The sequence below is a fragment of the Muntiacus reevesi genome, unplaced genomic scaffold, assembly GCF_963930625.1.
Source record: "Muntiacus reevesi unplaced genomic scaffold, mMunRee1.1 SCAFFOLD_38, whole genome shotgun sequence".
Lineage (NCBI taxonomy): Eukaryota > Metazoa > Chordata > Mammalia > Artiodactyla > Cervidae > Muntiacus > Muntiacus reevesi.
Window position 1 is genome coordinate 906901 of NW_027077841.1, and position 15115 is coordinate 922015.

Here is a 15115-nt window from a genome sequence, read left to right on the forward strand (position 1 = left end):
TGTGCTGTGCTTACTCACTCACTCAGCCAGGTCCCGACTCTCTGCGACACCATGACTGTAGGCCACCAGGCTCCTCTGTCTATGGGGATTCTCCAGGCAAGAATACTGGAGTGAGTTGCCATGCCCTTCTCCAGGGGATCTTCCCAACCCAGGGATGGAACCCAGGGCTCTCACAATGCGGCCATATTCTTTACCAACTGAGGCACCAGGGAAACCCAAGAATACTGAAGTGGGTGGCCTACCCCTTCTCCAGAGGATCTTTCCAACCCAGGAATCTAACTGGGGTCTCCAGCATTGCAGGCGGATTCTTTACCAGCTCAGCTAAAAGCTCACATACATGTATGCATTTAAGCAGACTTCAAATCCAGCTAATTTTTATTCTTGCTATACATCCCCCTTTCTCCTAGTCTGTACCAGCATTGTTTCTTGAGCTTGTCACGTCTTGCCTGTATTGCTCAAGTAGACATACAACTACTTCTTTGTTTAGAGTCTTGTAACTGATATTTTCTTTTTCATCAGCAGAAATGAAAGAACTTTTCAACTATGTTACTCCTGTGCTTGCAGAATTGATTTTAGTGTCCTTAGTTTTCAACTCTTTGTGATCTGGTCCCATTTGTCATTCCTAACCCTACATTTGATACCCTAATAACACCAAATATTAAAAATTTCCCTCCCCTTGTATTTGTGGTTCCTTACGACTGTGTCCTTTCTCATGCCTAATCCAGGGTTAACTTTCTTTTAAAATAAATTAGTTTCAGGTATTTTTTTAGTTTAATCAACTTTACATGTTTCTGAACATGAGAATAAATAGGCTCTGCTGTTGAATGCAGTGTAGCCTGAAATCTACACTGTGTTTATATAGTGTTTATATATCTAGTGGTTTTTATCCTAAGTTGCAAATTTTGTTTTTCTTAAGATAATCTGTTAGAAAAAGTGATTGTAATATGTGAGTCATAAAATTAAATTGTTTCAGAATTGGGCTTATCTAGATCAGTCTCCTGTTTCACATATAAGGAAATTGTGGCCAGGAGAAATTAGTGATTCTGTCAAGTCAAAATTAGTTAGAAGCAGAATCAAGGTCTGTCGTGAGTTTCATCCTAATATAAATATCTGCTTAACGAAAATCTTCAAGTGTGTTGAAGTTTTCAAGTGTTCTTATCCCTGTAGTACATCTAGGATTACCACACCATGTTTCAAGGGCCTGTAGTTCTTGTGTGAATAGCAACTTGGGTAATGAACTGAGCAGTATGCATTCTTAATTTATGCCTTAACAACTCTGATTCTGTAATGAATGGTTTGCTTACAGTCGCTTTAATATACTTACCTTCTTGACAGTTCATTCTGGGAGGAATAGTTAAGTGTTTAAGTGAAACAGGCATGGTAGATACAACACTTAACAGTTATGTGTGTCTTTGTTTTTAGCATCAAGCATTGCATGATTCTCTCGAATAATGTAGATCACCTTTTACTGAAGTTAACACTGTCTGATATCATGGTCTCCCTGGCAAATGCCTCAACTTTGCAGAAGGATTCCAGTTGGATAGAAAGGATAAGGAAATTTGTAACAGAAACCCTTGAAGATGGGTCTAGGCTAAACAGTAAGCAGCTGAACAGATTGCTTGGTGTCTCCTGGAGGTTAATGCAGATGCAGTCAGACAGAGGTGGGTGTCAATGCTCTGTCCTTACTTAAGAGAGGGGCTCTTACGCATACTCTTAATGTTGAGCATCTAATTTTGAGTTCATACCTGTCAAACATTTCATAGTCATTTACGTTCGAGCCATAAAAGGTAGCCAGCATAATCATGAAGGAATGTCTGCTTGAACCCTGATGGCTGAGAACACCCCCTTTTCGGTGGGTAGGTCCACTCTGAAGCTGATGGGTAGGTTTTCTACTAGATTACATAGTTGGAGTGAAAGAAGGTAAGTTTTATTAATAGGAAATGACATTGAGCCTAAGGATAAAGAAATACTTTTCTGATCTAGTTTGACTAGAAATTGGTGGATCCTTATCTCTTTACCTTTCTTGTAACTTGAAGTTATGTTGCATTAAGTCAGTTTTTAGTGTGACTTACTAATTCTTTTCATTCAAGCAGAACTTTGCTGTTTGGTTCCTGGCTTATCCACCTTTCTAGTATTGTGGTATTTGTTGTCCTTTCCTAGGTTTGTTGTCTCTTAGGAAAATTTGTACTGTAATCTCCGATTGGTTTGACTTTTTTATTAGGCCATTGATGTAGGATTTTGATGGTAGTCATCAGTTTGTGGCTAAAATCTGCTTCCTCATAGGAACAAGGTGCTTCTGTGCTTTTTAGAAGAATTATGGTGCTGGTAAAGAAACATTTTGACTCACATGCAGCTGTTTTCTCTTGTTTCTTAGAGGCTACAGAGTCTCTCATAAAGGCAGTTTATATATTGTATCAGCAGAGAGGCCTTCTCCTTCCAGTTCCGACTTTGTTACTGAAGTTTTTCAGTAAAAGCTATCAAAAAGAAGAACTGAGATCTTACAGAATCCGGTACAGTTCCTTTGTTATTTTGCTTTTCTTTTTCTTACCAGGTTACTGTGTAATCTGTATGAACAAGATGATAGGGTGATTAAATCTTTGGAGAAAATCTTCTTTTTATCCTTTTTGGTTTTATTATTATTTTTTTAAATAAAAAGTCATACATAATAGTTTCAGTAACCTTTATACACATAACTGAGAAGGTAAAAGTCTCTTTGAGCATATATTTCCACTTGTCTGCTTAACAGCTAAAGGACAATTATTGGAACCACCTGTAGCAGCCTCAGAATTTTGTTTTGCTTCCCATAAAAATTATGGAGGTTTAACCTCCGGCCCTTAGCGACATATTGGGACACATGGTATAAGAATGAGGGCAGTAGAAGAGGAGAGGTGTACAATAGGTGAAAGAGATTAAAAGGTGCAAACTGAGTTATAAAGTAAATAAGTCATGGGGATATAATATACAGCATAAAGAATATGACCAGTAACTTTTATTAGGACAGGTGGTTACTAGACGTATGGTGACCATTTGCAATGTGTACAGATGTCAGACTATTATGTGATACATACCTGAAACTAACATAATACTGGGTGTCAAAAATGTTTCAATACATTTTTAAATGGCGGTATCTTAAAGAGCAAAAGTGTCCAGCTTGGTTTGGTGCTGTCTGGTGATGCAGACAACACGAAGAGTAGAACTCAGGAATCAGTCTTAGATGTGGTGAGTTTGAGGTTTACTTGGGATAGTCTGGAAGAGATGTTTGGGTGAAAGATAACGGGATTTGTGGTACCTCAGCATACATAGGTAGTTGTTAGAACATATTCAAGTCTTTACTGTGAGTCAGGTGCTTTTCTTAATTTTTCAGTAATTCTCATACTTTTATGTAGGTACTGTTGGTTTCTGCCTTATAGAAGGAAGCTTAGGTTAAATAAGTTGGTGAGTGTCATGCTGTTAAAGGGCAGCCAGACTGAGACTTAAATTCAAGTCTGGTAGACTCCAAAGGTTGTGTGTAAATCACTGAACTCTTGGGGGACAGCAAAAGTGATTGCCGTGTCCAAGATGAGACATTAGAGAGTGAGCAAGTATGTGCAAGAATGGAAATAACCCAAGTTTGAAGCCACTTAATGTGGGGGCACCCTATACTGAATGCATAAATGACTTAATATAGTAAAACGGTCATTACAAATTAGTGTAAAGAGTTCACAAGCTAAGTAGAGCCTGTGTCCTTTAAGATAAAATTACAATGTACATAGTGCCCCAAACTACATAAACTTTTAAAATACAGTGGGTAAAACCTTAGAGAATACTATAGATGAATATAGTATGCCAGTCATCTTATAGGCTCTCAAATGTTTAAATAAATGTGGTGTATTTCCCTTTTCTTTGATGGCCTTAGATACCGTAGTAAAGTGTTATCACGTTGGTTGGCTGGTTTACCACTGCAGCTTGCACATCTCGGCTCCCGAAATCCTGAGCTTTCAACACAGTTTGTTGACATTATCCATACTGCTGCAGCCCGAGCAAATAAAGAGCTACTCAAAAGTTTACAAGTTACTGCTCTCCGAATCTATGGTAAGAGTGTTGTTTACCTGTGTATGTAATAATCGGTCTACCCCGACTTAAGAACAATGTTTCAAAGGGGAGATCTTTAGGTTTTACTTTTCCTTCAAATTATACATTAATTGTACCATGGTAAAATGAATAAAATATCAAACAGTAAATTCATTTTCAATAGTATTACTTAATACAATAGTTTAAGAAAACTAAAGGTTGTAGATGTTTCTTCAGATCTTAAATTATCTTTTAAGCCACGAAATTCACAAATTCAAAACTGATCAGGTATTTTTATAGAATTCTTTTGAAACTTTGATGGCAAATTTTACTTATTTAATCGTTATTGAGATCTTGTACGGCTTTCATATATTAACGTTTCACTCACCCCTGAAACCTTTTCATTCTTTTAGCAAAAATATCAATAAAAATATACATATATGCATATGTATAATTAGGATTTATTATTAGGACACAGTTTATATACCATAAAATTGGCCATTTTACACTGTGCAATTCATTAATTTTTATCATATTCCCAAGATTGTGCCATAGTCACTATTATCTTATTCCAGAATATTTTTATCACCTCAAAAAGAAACTCTACCATTAGTAGTCCATCCCTATTTCCTCATTTCTTCCTACCTCAGCTCCTGACAACCACTGCTCACCATTTCTGTCTCTCTGTATTTGCCTGTTTTCATCATTTCTCACAGATGACATTGTGTGATGTGGATCTTCTCAGTATGGCTTCCGTCACTTGGCATACTGTTCTTAGGATTTACGAGCATATACGAGTACTGTATTTCTTTTTAATGCTGAGTAACATTCCACTGTTGAATATACACCACTTTATATTTACCCATTTATTAAATGACAAACGTTGGTTTGTGTCTACCTTTTGTGTGTGGTATTTAAAAATCTGTATTTTTCAGTATTGCTTATATATAGGAGTGTGTGTGTATACTCAGATAAGTCTTTGGTTTTAAATTCAGTTCAGTTTAGTTGCTCAGTCGTGTCCAACTCTTTGCAACCCCATGAACTGCAGCATGCCAGACCTCCCTGTCCATCACCAACTCCTGGAGCCCAACTAAACCCATGTCCATGAAGTCGGTGATGCCATCCAAGCATCTCATCCTCTGTTGTCCCCTTCTGCTCCTGCCTTCAATCTTTCCCAGCATCGGGATCTTTTCCAACGAGTCAACTCTTTGCATCAGGTGGCCAAAGTATTGGAGTTTCAGCTTCAGCATCAGTCCTTCCAATGAACACCCAGGACTGATCTCCTTTAGGGTGGACAGGTTGGATCTCCTTGCAGTCCAAGGGACTCTTAAGAGTCTTCTCCAACACCACAGTTCAAAAGCATCAATTGTTCTGCGTTCAGCTTTCTTCACAGTCTAACTCTCACATTCATACATGACCACTGGAAAAACCATAGCCTTGACTAGACAGACCTTTGTTGACAAAGTAATGTCTCTGCTTTTTAATATGCTATCTGAGTTGGTCCTAACTTTCCTTCCAAGGAGTAAGCATCTTTTAATTTCATGGCTGCAGTCACCATCTGCAGTGACTTTGGAGCCCAGAAAAATAAAGTCAGCCACTGTTTCCACTGTTTCCCCATCTATTAGCCATGAAGTGATGGGGCCGGATTAGGTTGATATTATAATTGTCCCTGTTTGGCAAAAGTGCTTGTTTTTTTTTTTTTTTTTTTTTTTTTTTTTTTTTTTTACTGTTTTGCTTTGTTTCTAATACCTTTAACTCCATCAGTTATTATTTCAAATAACACATTTGAATATTATTAAATCGAGTGTTAAATGTTATCTTTAAATAATGATTGTATTTAGTCTTACTCTAGGCAGTACCTTAAGCCATACATATATATTTTTTTTCATGTAGTTGATATGTTAGAATTCAACATAGCACAGTGAAAATGGTCAGTCTGCTTTATTAATTCTTGTTTGTATATCTTTTAAAATTTAACTTGTCTTCCTGCCTCACTAGATCCATAAGAAGGCACAGTGTTGGTTCTGTCAGCAGAGTCTCAGCAGCTTTTGGTCCAGCTTGTGTATTTTCTACCCAGTCTGCCTGCTGACTTGCTTTCTCGGTTAAGCTGCTGCTGTATTATGGGAAGACTCAGTGCAAATTTGGCTGCCATGCTTATCAGGATACTGCACATGAGGTAGCATGCTAAAGTGAGCTGTATTTCAAGTGTATAATCTTCTCCCTCACCCTTCCCCTGTCACTGGCAGTTTATGAACTGACTTTTTAAAATGCCGCCCCTCCCTTCATTTGCTCTTAAAACAGCAGTTAAAACTCTTGATGATACTGGGTAAGAGGAAGGTCACTGGGGCAAGACTGTTCCAGGTGGTTTGCTTAGCGGTTTGCCTTGTCATGATTGCAGTCACTAAGTCCATGGGCTGTAGTCCACCAGGCGCCTCTGCCCATGGGATTTTCCAGGCAAGGATACTGGAGTGGGTTGCTGATTCTTTTTCCAGGGGATCCTCCTGACCCAGGGATTGAATCTTGTTCTGCTACACCACAGGTGGATTCTTTACCGCTGAACCATCAGGTAGAAACATACAGTGATTTGTGTAGGTGCATTGAAACAAGGGTTAAGATTATCAGAAGTGTGTAGCCATAGTAAGGATTCAGTGACGGATGAGAGTGCTGTGTTTTAAAACTTCTGGTGTTATGAAATTGTAATACAGGTCTTTCTTTTTGGAAGGGAGCTCAGTTCAATGTAGGTGGTGAAATAAAAGCTTGCGGACTCAGACAGGGAATCATTAAAATATCTGTGGGTGGGTGGGTTGGTGGGTGTGTGTGTGTGTGGCAAAATATACATAACCTAAAACTTCCCATTTTAACCAGTTTTAGGTATACAGTGAGAATTGTTTGGGGCATTAAGTACATTCACACTGTTGTGCGACTGCTACCACTATTCATCTCCAGCACTGTCATCGTTGCAGACTGAAACTCTGTACTGATTATTTCCCCTTCTCCCAGCCCTTGTTTACCACTATTTTGTCTTCATGATTTTGATATATTCATCTGTTAATGGATACTCGGTTGTTCTGCCTTTTGGCTGTTACAAATAATGCAGCTATAAACATTGGTGTGCAGACACCTGTTTGAATCCTTTTAATTCTTTTGGCTGTATACCCAGAAGTAGAATTGCTGAATCATATGTTAATTTTCTGTTTAATTTTTCAAGGAGCTACTTTCCAGAATGTGACTGTGGTGTTTTACTCTCAAAGGTCTTAAAACTAATAATGTTTCATGTTGCTAGTGTTCAAAGTATCCTTTAAAATGTAATGTTTGTATCAGGCATAGTACTTTCATATTCAGCCATTTGTTACTAATTGTGGCTCAAGGCCAGGGTCTGATACAGTTTTAGGCAGGAGTTGAATCTGGGCTGTAGCTGAAAAATTTAAAAACTAGCTTCTTTGTGGCTTCTTGTGCAGACCCTCTGCCCCAATTAAACAGGAGTGGCTCGCTTTATTAGTAGACTTTCTTTAGCTTTGTTTGCCAGTCTCTTTGTACCAGGATAAGACGTATGTTTGAATGTTGTCGCCCAAATTGTGCTTCATAACTGATAATTACTTTTTCCTTTTAGCAAAAGAGAGCTGTTTGCAATATGTTGTCTATATATGAAACCCCTCTTTGTCTAGTTCAGTACTAAATGCCAGGTCTTTAAGAAATACAATTTAACTTAAGTGGTTTTATGACTGTTAACTTCCAGTAGAGGGCACTCATTTCCCATGATAGAACTTGTGGAGGATCTGTTTTGGCATTCATTTAAAAGTGACTTTTGAACACCTCTTAAAATTAATTCTCTTTAGAACTTGTATTTAGTATCTTTTTTGGCATTAATTACGATTGACTTGTGCTCAATAACTTTGGTCAAGGATTTTTTCACAAGTCTTTTTTTACATTTTTTTGTGGGTTTGTGGTGAGTACTGAGAAAATATTAATTTACAAGTAATGGTAATAGAAGTTTATAATCATCAAAAGCAAGTTGTCATGTAGTTAAAAGTGTACCAAGTTAAACTTTGCCTTTTAGCATTTGCACAGAGTCTTAGTAGACTTCTCTTTCTGTAGATGTATTGTCCCTATTCAAACTAATCTCTTTAAAAATTAAAATAAGATGGGGCCTTTTCAACTTTCCCAGGCCAGTGGTATTATCATTGCATCACTTTTCCTAGATTTAGAATTGAAGAATAATGTTCGGTTATTCTTAAGGAATGATGTTCTTCTAAGGAATACCGTTCCTTAGACATCACCTGGGTTATTTCACGTCTTTGGTTTTCCCCTCCGTCCTTGATGGTGACGGTAAACCAGCTAGCTTTCTCACTGTCTCCCACCTGCACCGTTCACCTGAGGCATCCCACTCCTCAGCTCCGTCTGTGCCAAGGACTGTTGGCAGGCTCCTTTTCCTGAAATATTCCTTCAATAATTTCTGATTCTCATCTGCTATATTAATTGGGCTCTGCGGTCTAGTTCACTCTGGGTGTTAGCGTTCTGACACTGTTGTCTCCAGCAGGGGAAGTTCATCGGAGAGCAGGTCACCACCAGACCATCTCCGTTTGTTCAGTGTGTGAAAAACCCATCAACTTAGAGTTGTTGGTGTTTAGTTTGTCTTAAAAACTGCACTTAGAATTGCTGTTCCTGCCTTTTTCACTATTCACTTAGAGGTTTTTTGAGTTTTTCCTCTCCATCTACCTGTGGTGTTCTGCTGACTGTTACTCTTCTTGCCCTCTCTGCCCCTAGTTCATTTACAGCTGGCTTGGGGAACATGAGACATGCATGTGGAAACGTAGTCTATGCTGTTAGATAAAAATACCAGAGAAGGGAGAAATTACTGAGAAATTCAGCCTGGTTTTGAAGCAGGGTGAATATGTGAGCTGGCCTGCCAGGAGCAGGTCTGGTTTGCTTCTGTTGTCCAAGCATAATTGATATAGCATCCCTTCTAGTCTCAGAACTGTTCTGGTGTGGCCAGTATGTGTGGTCATTGTAGTTTTAAGGACAGAGTGATACATTGCTTGTCTTTTGTCCAAACTAGATTTTTAAATGGATTTGCTACTCTTTTTAGCCACTGGACAGCACAGTGTTCACTGGGTATAAGAGGATATTAGCTTCTTTTCTAATCACCCATTTTGTACTCATTTCCATTGAGCATCTCTGACTTTTTATAACCTCTTAGCTTGTGATATTCTCTCCCATAGCCCTTTAAGCAAAGAGAAGTCCTTTAAGTAGAAGTGATTCAGAAAAATGTTGCCATTATTTTTAACTCCCCAACTTTTAAGAATGTTAATAAATACAGTTGTTTCAGTGGTTAAAAAAAAAAGTGCTTCTCATTGAATTAGAAACTCCTTATTTTGTCTTGACATTTATTCAGATTTCTATTATAAAAGTTTGTCCCAAAAAAAAAATTTGTCACAAAAAGCTATCCAAAAAGATAGCTTTTTGGATCTGATTATTCTCAGCTTTTTGTTTTTTTGCTGTATTCATGGCTGACATTTGCTGTATTCCTTCTTAGTCTTACCTTGAGGAGAGTTTTTAAAGGTATCACTGGAAACTGATCTCATAGCAGGAACCAGATAATCTTCATTTAATGAGAAGCTGCTTTATGTTTAGCTATTCCCTTAAGTCCACTACCAATACTTTAGCTGCAGTATTGTGACGTAGACTAGTTATAAAGCCTCGCAAAGTATAGGAGTGCATAGGTATTGCAGAGTGGCTTTAAATTGAAGTATTCTTTACCTAGTTAAGATGCTTTGGTTTAGGTAGGAAGCAGGAGCTTGTTTAAACTTAGCTCATTCATATAAACAAGGTAAGACTTTTTTTTTTTTTTTTAATGAAGATGAGGTAGTAAATACATAGCAGCTGAACCTACTACTGAAAAGCAGAACTTCACCTTGGCTCCTTGAAACTGAGTTTTGAGTGGTGTGGAAAAATTTTCCAGTTGTACCATATAAGTGGGCTGGTTATGCTTTTCAAGGAAACTTTACATAAACATATGTTAGAAATTATATTTTCCATATTACGATACTTGAACCCCCTTACATGTAAAGATGATACATGCTACGGATTTTTGACTGAGCTCTTAAATTATACTTGTATTCCATAAAGAATAGTCATATATTCTGTGCTTTATTCCTGAGTCTTCAATTTGGTCACTTCTAGTACTAGGTCTCCATTGTTTATTGTAGATCATCATTTTCTGGATGGAAGTCTTCAGTGAAAGAATGGAATGGAAGTGATCAGTTAAACATCAGTAATGAGGACTATTTCAGCTTCTTATTTTCAACACTTACAGGTAACTGCCCTGATCCACCAAGTTAAGGAAAGGAAAAGAACCTAGTATGAAAATTCTCCTGAGATTTACTGTCTTACCTGTTTGGGTCTAAGTTTTGGACCTCACTGCATAGCTTAATAAGATGGGGAACAGAATATCCATTTTAAGCATGTTTAACATGTTCGGTGTGTTAGGAAAAACATCATATTTTAATTAGCCATATTTTGCTTTCCACTGATGTCAGAGAAAAATTAGTAAAATGAGTCTTGATGTGTTAGATTAGTAAGTATTATTACTGTTGTTTTAAATGATCATACTGTCTTTGGTAGTTTTGTTTTGTAACTGGATGATAAAGATGACAGTGTTTGAAATTTTCTGAAGACTTAAAATTAAGAGACTTATTGAAATATGTTGTCAGAATCCAAAAATAGCTTGAAAAGTTCTGATAAGGAGCTGAATGTAGCAAGATAAATATTATATAAAAGAAACAAGTAACAAGTAGACTTGTACATGTTTGTTTGATAGTTTTGGATGTATGCGTTTGAGATGGATGTGAGGGCTTTATGTTTTAATTAGTAGTACCTGTCCAAGGGTTTAGTGGTTTTAGGAAACTCATTAGGAATCAGCCAGGAGTGTGATATGGCTTCCCAACTAGATGATGGCTCTTTAGGGCATGTTCATGGAAGTACAGTGATCTGAAAACATCAAAGCAGGTAGCTAGGGTCAGACCACATTGTGCTCGTATTCTGATCATTCTAAGAGCTGTCTTTCAGGAGGGACTTGGGCAAGTTGTTTGTATAGGTCAGACTAGGTGTAATAGAGGTGGTAAGAGAATCAGAAATCTTATTATATGGAATAGGTAGAAGGAAGTACACAGTAATTGTTGAAGAAATAGACTTAGGGGGGATGGAATAGTTTTAAGACACTTGAAAGGCTATTATGTAAGAATACAGAGTTTGGTATATGTATGAAGGAGCATATTGTTTTTCTTGTTCATTTGCTTTTTTAAACCTGACATTAATTAGAATGATTATGTCTTTCACACTTATTTAAGTATAAAGGTGGCAAAGCCCTCAGTTTAAGGGATATAATATTGTTTCTTGATGTATTACACATTTGATTCAGGTCAAATCTTTGTGTACATAATTATATGAATTTTACTACATCGCTGGCATTTCATTTTTAAAAATAATACATAAAGTACAGAAATTCAGAGAAAATAGCTTGTTAGCTTGAAGAATTTAACTTGAAGATACATGTCTATTTTTTAAAAATTACTTAAGAATGTTACTTGCTTTGTGATTTATTTTAAATTGGATTTCTTTATACTCAAATTAGGGTTTTCAAAAGAGGAACTGACTTGGCTTCAGAGCCTTTGAGGAGTGCCCCATGTCATCCAGACGCAGCTTTCTCCCGTGCTACTTTACCTCACTGACTTGGATCAGTTTTCACACCATTGGGACATAACAGAGGTAATGGTCCATTTGGAAAGGCATGGAAGATTGTTAGAATTCAGTTCATCCACCGCCAATAGTTACTGTGTGCTAGCGTTGCCTTGTGTAAGATGTTTCTAGAGGTTGAGAGCAGTATAAAGCACAGTCCCTGCTCTGAAAGTGCGTGTGACCCTTGGATAGGCGATGTGGATTCCTGAAAGAAGAGTTTTCATAAAGTTATGCCACTAGAATAGAATAAATTAGCAGTTTGAATGATAGAGACACATTTATTTTCTTTTTGCCTAGTATAGGGTAAAAGGAAAAAGAGGAAAGACTTCATGGAAAAGGAAGAATTTTACGTAGATACTGAAGGATTAATAAGAGTTAAGTAGGATTTTGTATCCTTGAAGGTGGGTTTTTCTAAACAGAAATAATTATTTGGAAGCTCCTTTGGTTTTAAAGAATTAGTATGTAGTTTATCAAAGTTACATTTTAAACCCCAAATTTCCCTTAAATTTTAAAGTTCAACTTAACAAATCTTTTTAGATACATATAGTAAGTTTAGGGAATCATTTTAAAAGGAGACTTAAACTATATTGCATCCCTTTTACATACATATTTAAAACTTTAAAAAACTGTTTAAATAACTTAATATATTCACTATTTGGTAAGTAGTTCAGTTTTCAGACAAACCTTCACAAATGTTATGGTAAATCTTAAAACATTTAATAAACTTACAAGCATGGTACATATTAATATCTTAAGTTTCAGTACTATTTATAGTGAAATTCAAATTAAAATTACAAGTCTAGGTTAGCTGTTAATTCTGTTTTAAATTGAAATTAGAGGGCTGATATTTTACGCTAATAGTCAGAATTGTTTTACGTTACAAATATATAAATATGTAAAGCATCATAAATACTGGTACTAAGGATTTGAGTCTGTAAGATATTTATATATTAGTTAATTTCTTTTATTTATTTCTTCAGTTTCTTTCCTTGCATTGAAAGGTACTTGCCCAGTAGAATTGTAGTTGTGTCATTCCAAATAATGTTGGTTGGAACCTTTCTTGCACATTCCGAGGTTGTGTTCTGTGCTAGCATTTTTTTTTTTTTTTAATGATTCATAAGGTTTTGGTTGGGGCACTGAAGTGCTTGGGAACTTCTTTCCTTGTAACTCGTAATTGCTCGGCCATAGCCTTTCCAAACAAAAGATAACCTTTGTAAGTGTTCTCAACAGGGTCGTCTCTAGAACCTGAATCTGTTTTATTGCTGTACCAATTGATTTTATTCAGCTGATCTGTTGACGACTTCTTTCATTCTTTTCCAGAATACTCTTTACATTCTTCCTGTATCTTAGGGCTACACCTTTTGTAGACATTTAACACATTTCTCTCATGGTTTTGTTTGACTGTGATCACAATACTTGGGTCATGCCAGGGACACTTTCTTCTCTGTATCACCTAGTGCCTAACTATGTTCATATATTGGCTTTCAAAAAATAGTGGATTAGAAACAATGAAAACTAAGGAGTTGGGTAACCAACCTGCATATTTAATATCTGGCATTTTATCTTAATCCATAGTACATGCAGAGAGTGAAGCCTTGCACACTGCTGGATTTGAATGGTTGGGTTTAGTGTCAGTAAGTGTTCTGTAAGCTTGTTTCTGATGTTTTTAAACTACCTCATGCATGGATTGGGGAAAGCGTGGTATGGGGATTGATCAGTGGGCCCCAGATTCCAGACAGAGACTTGTTAAGTGTCTAGTTTGATAACTTGAACAACTCCAATAATCTCTCTCTGACAATTTTAATTTTTCTGAATCACGTCATCTGTGTAAAGACACAGATGTCGTGAAAATGTGATTGGTTATATTTCTGAGTGTACATTGGCAAGAACATGTATTAAACTTCAAGGATGCTGTCTTTGAAATGTTAAGACATAAATTAGGAAAAATCTGAAAGTTTCTTTCTTAGCTTTTGAAGTTAAATGAAGATTCCAGTTCTATTTTCGATAAAATTTGCCTTTAAGTTGGCCTTATCACATGAAATTATTTGAAATATATGTAGTTTTTGACAGCCTTAGTGTAAAAATTGATTTTTTATTATTATTTCATTTGAAAAAGTTACTAGTCAATGGCGTGAGTTTGCTTAGTTTGTTCTATCTGCTTAGTCTGAAGTGTTGTTGTTTTTTTTTTTTTTTAAATCGGACCTTTTTTTTTCTGAGTAGATTTTCTTCACAAAGTATAATTTATTTACTTACCTACTTAACACATTTAAGAATTTACTTATGTATATACGGCAGTATGAGGTCTTCACCATGTACAGGCTTTCTCCAGTTGCAGCAAGTGGGGATTACTATCTGGGGCTGCTCTTCAGCTGTGGGACGCGGGCCCCTCTCTGCGGCGGCTCCTCTTGTTGCAGAGCATGGGCTCGAGGGCTTCGTTAGTTCTGGCGCACAGGCTTAGCTGCCCTGTGGAACCTCCCCAGACCAGGGATTGAACCTGTATCCCCTACTGGGTGGCATATTCTGGACCACTGGACCACTAGGAAAGTCCCACAGGACAGTGTAGAAGAACAGAAGGATAACAGTAAAAGTGTCCGTCCAGTCTCTGTCTGCCAGCCATCCATGTCCCTTCCTTAGTTTCTAAATGTATTCTTTTGGATAACTTCTGTGTCTTCACAAATGATTATATATATATTCTTTTGGCTTCTCCTTTTATAGACACAACATACTCTGATTTGGACCTTGCAGTTTTCATTTAGTATCTTCATGATCATTTCTTCCAAACACTGAAGGAAGAATTGTATGATCTTGCCATTAATGATGGAAATAGTAGTTAAAAGGGAAAAGGAATCTTTGGACAGAGATATCATTCCCAAATGGAAGTGTCTTTTCCAGAGCCAGTGCAAGGTTTTAAGGTTAATTTTAATTGTCATTTATAAAATTTTGAATGGTTTGAAAAGACTACTTTTTAACTAAATTCTGAAGAATAATAATAAAACATTACTCTAGTTTAAGAAATAGAACATTTTTCTTTGTTTTTGAAACCTCTGATTTTATTAACAGTTTTATGTGTGTGACATTTCTGTATAAAATTAGGTAGAAAATACTTCAGTGTAGAAATTAAGTGTACAAAATCTTGTTAAAATTTTTTATATTTTTAAAAAACTCTCAATTTCCACACTGTAGCAAACTGCCATGCCTGTTCTGGAGTTGTGCACTTATGAAGTCAGGATTCTGATGTACGCAAATTTCAGTTAACACTAGTTGCAAAAGTGAAGACTCCCTGTATATATGTATGTTTGTGTGTCTCTGTTTGTATTTTTGTTTACTTTTG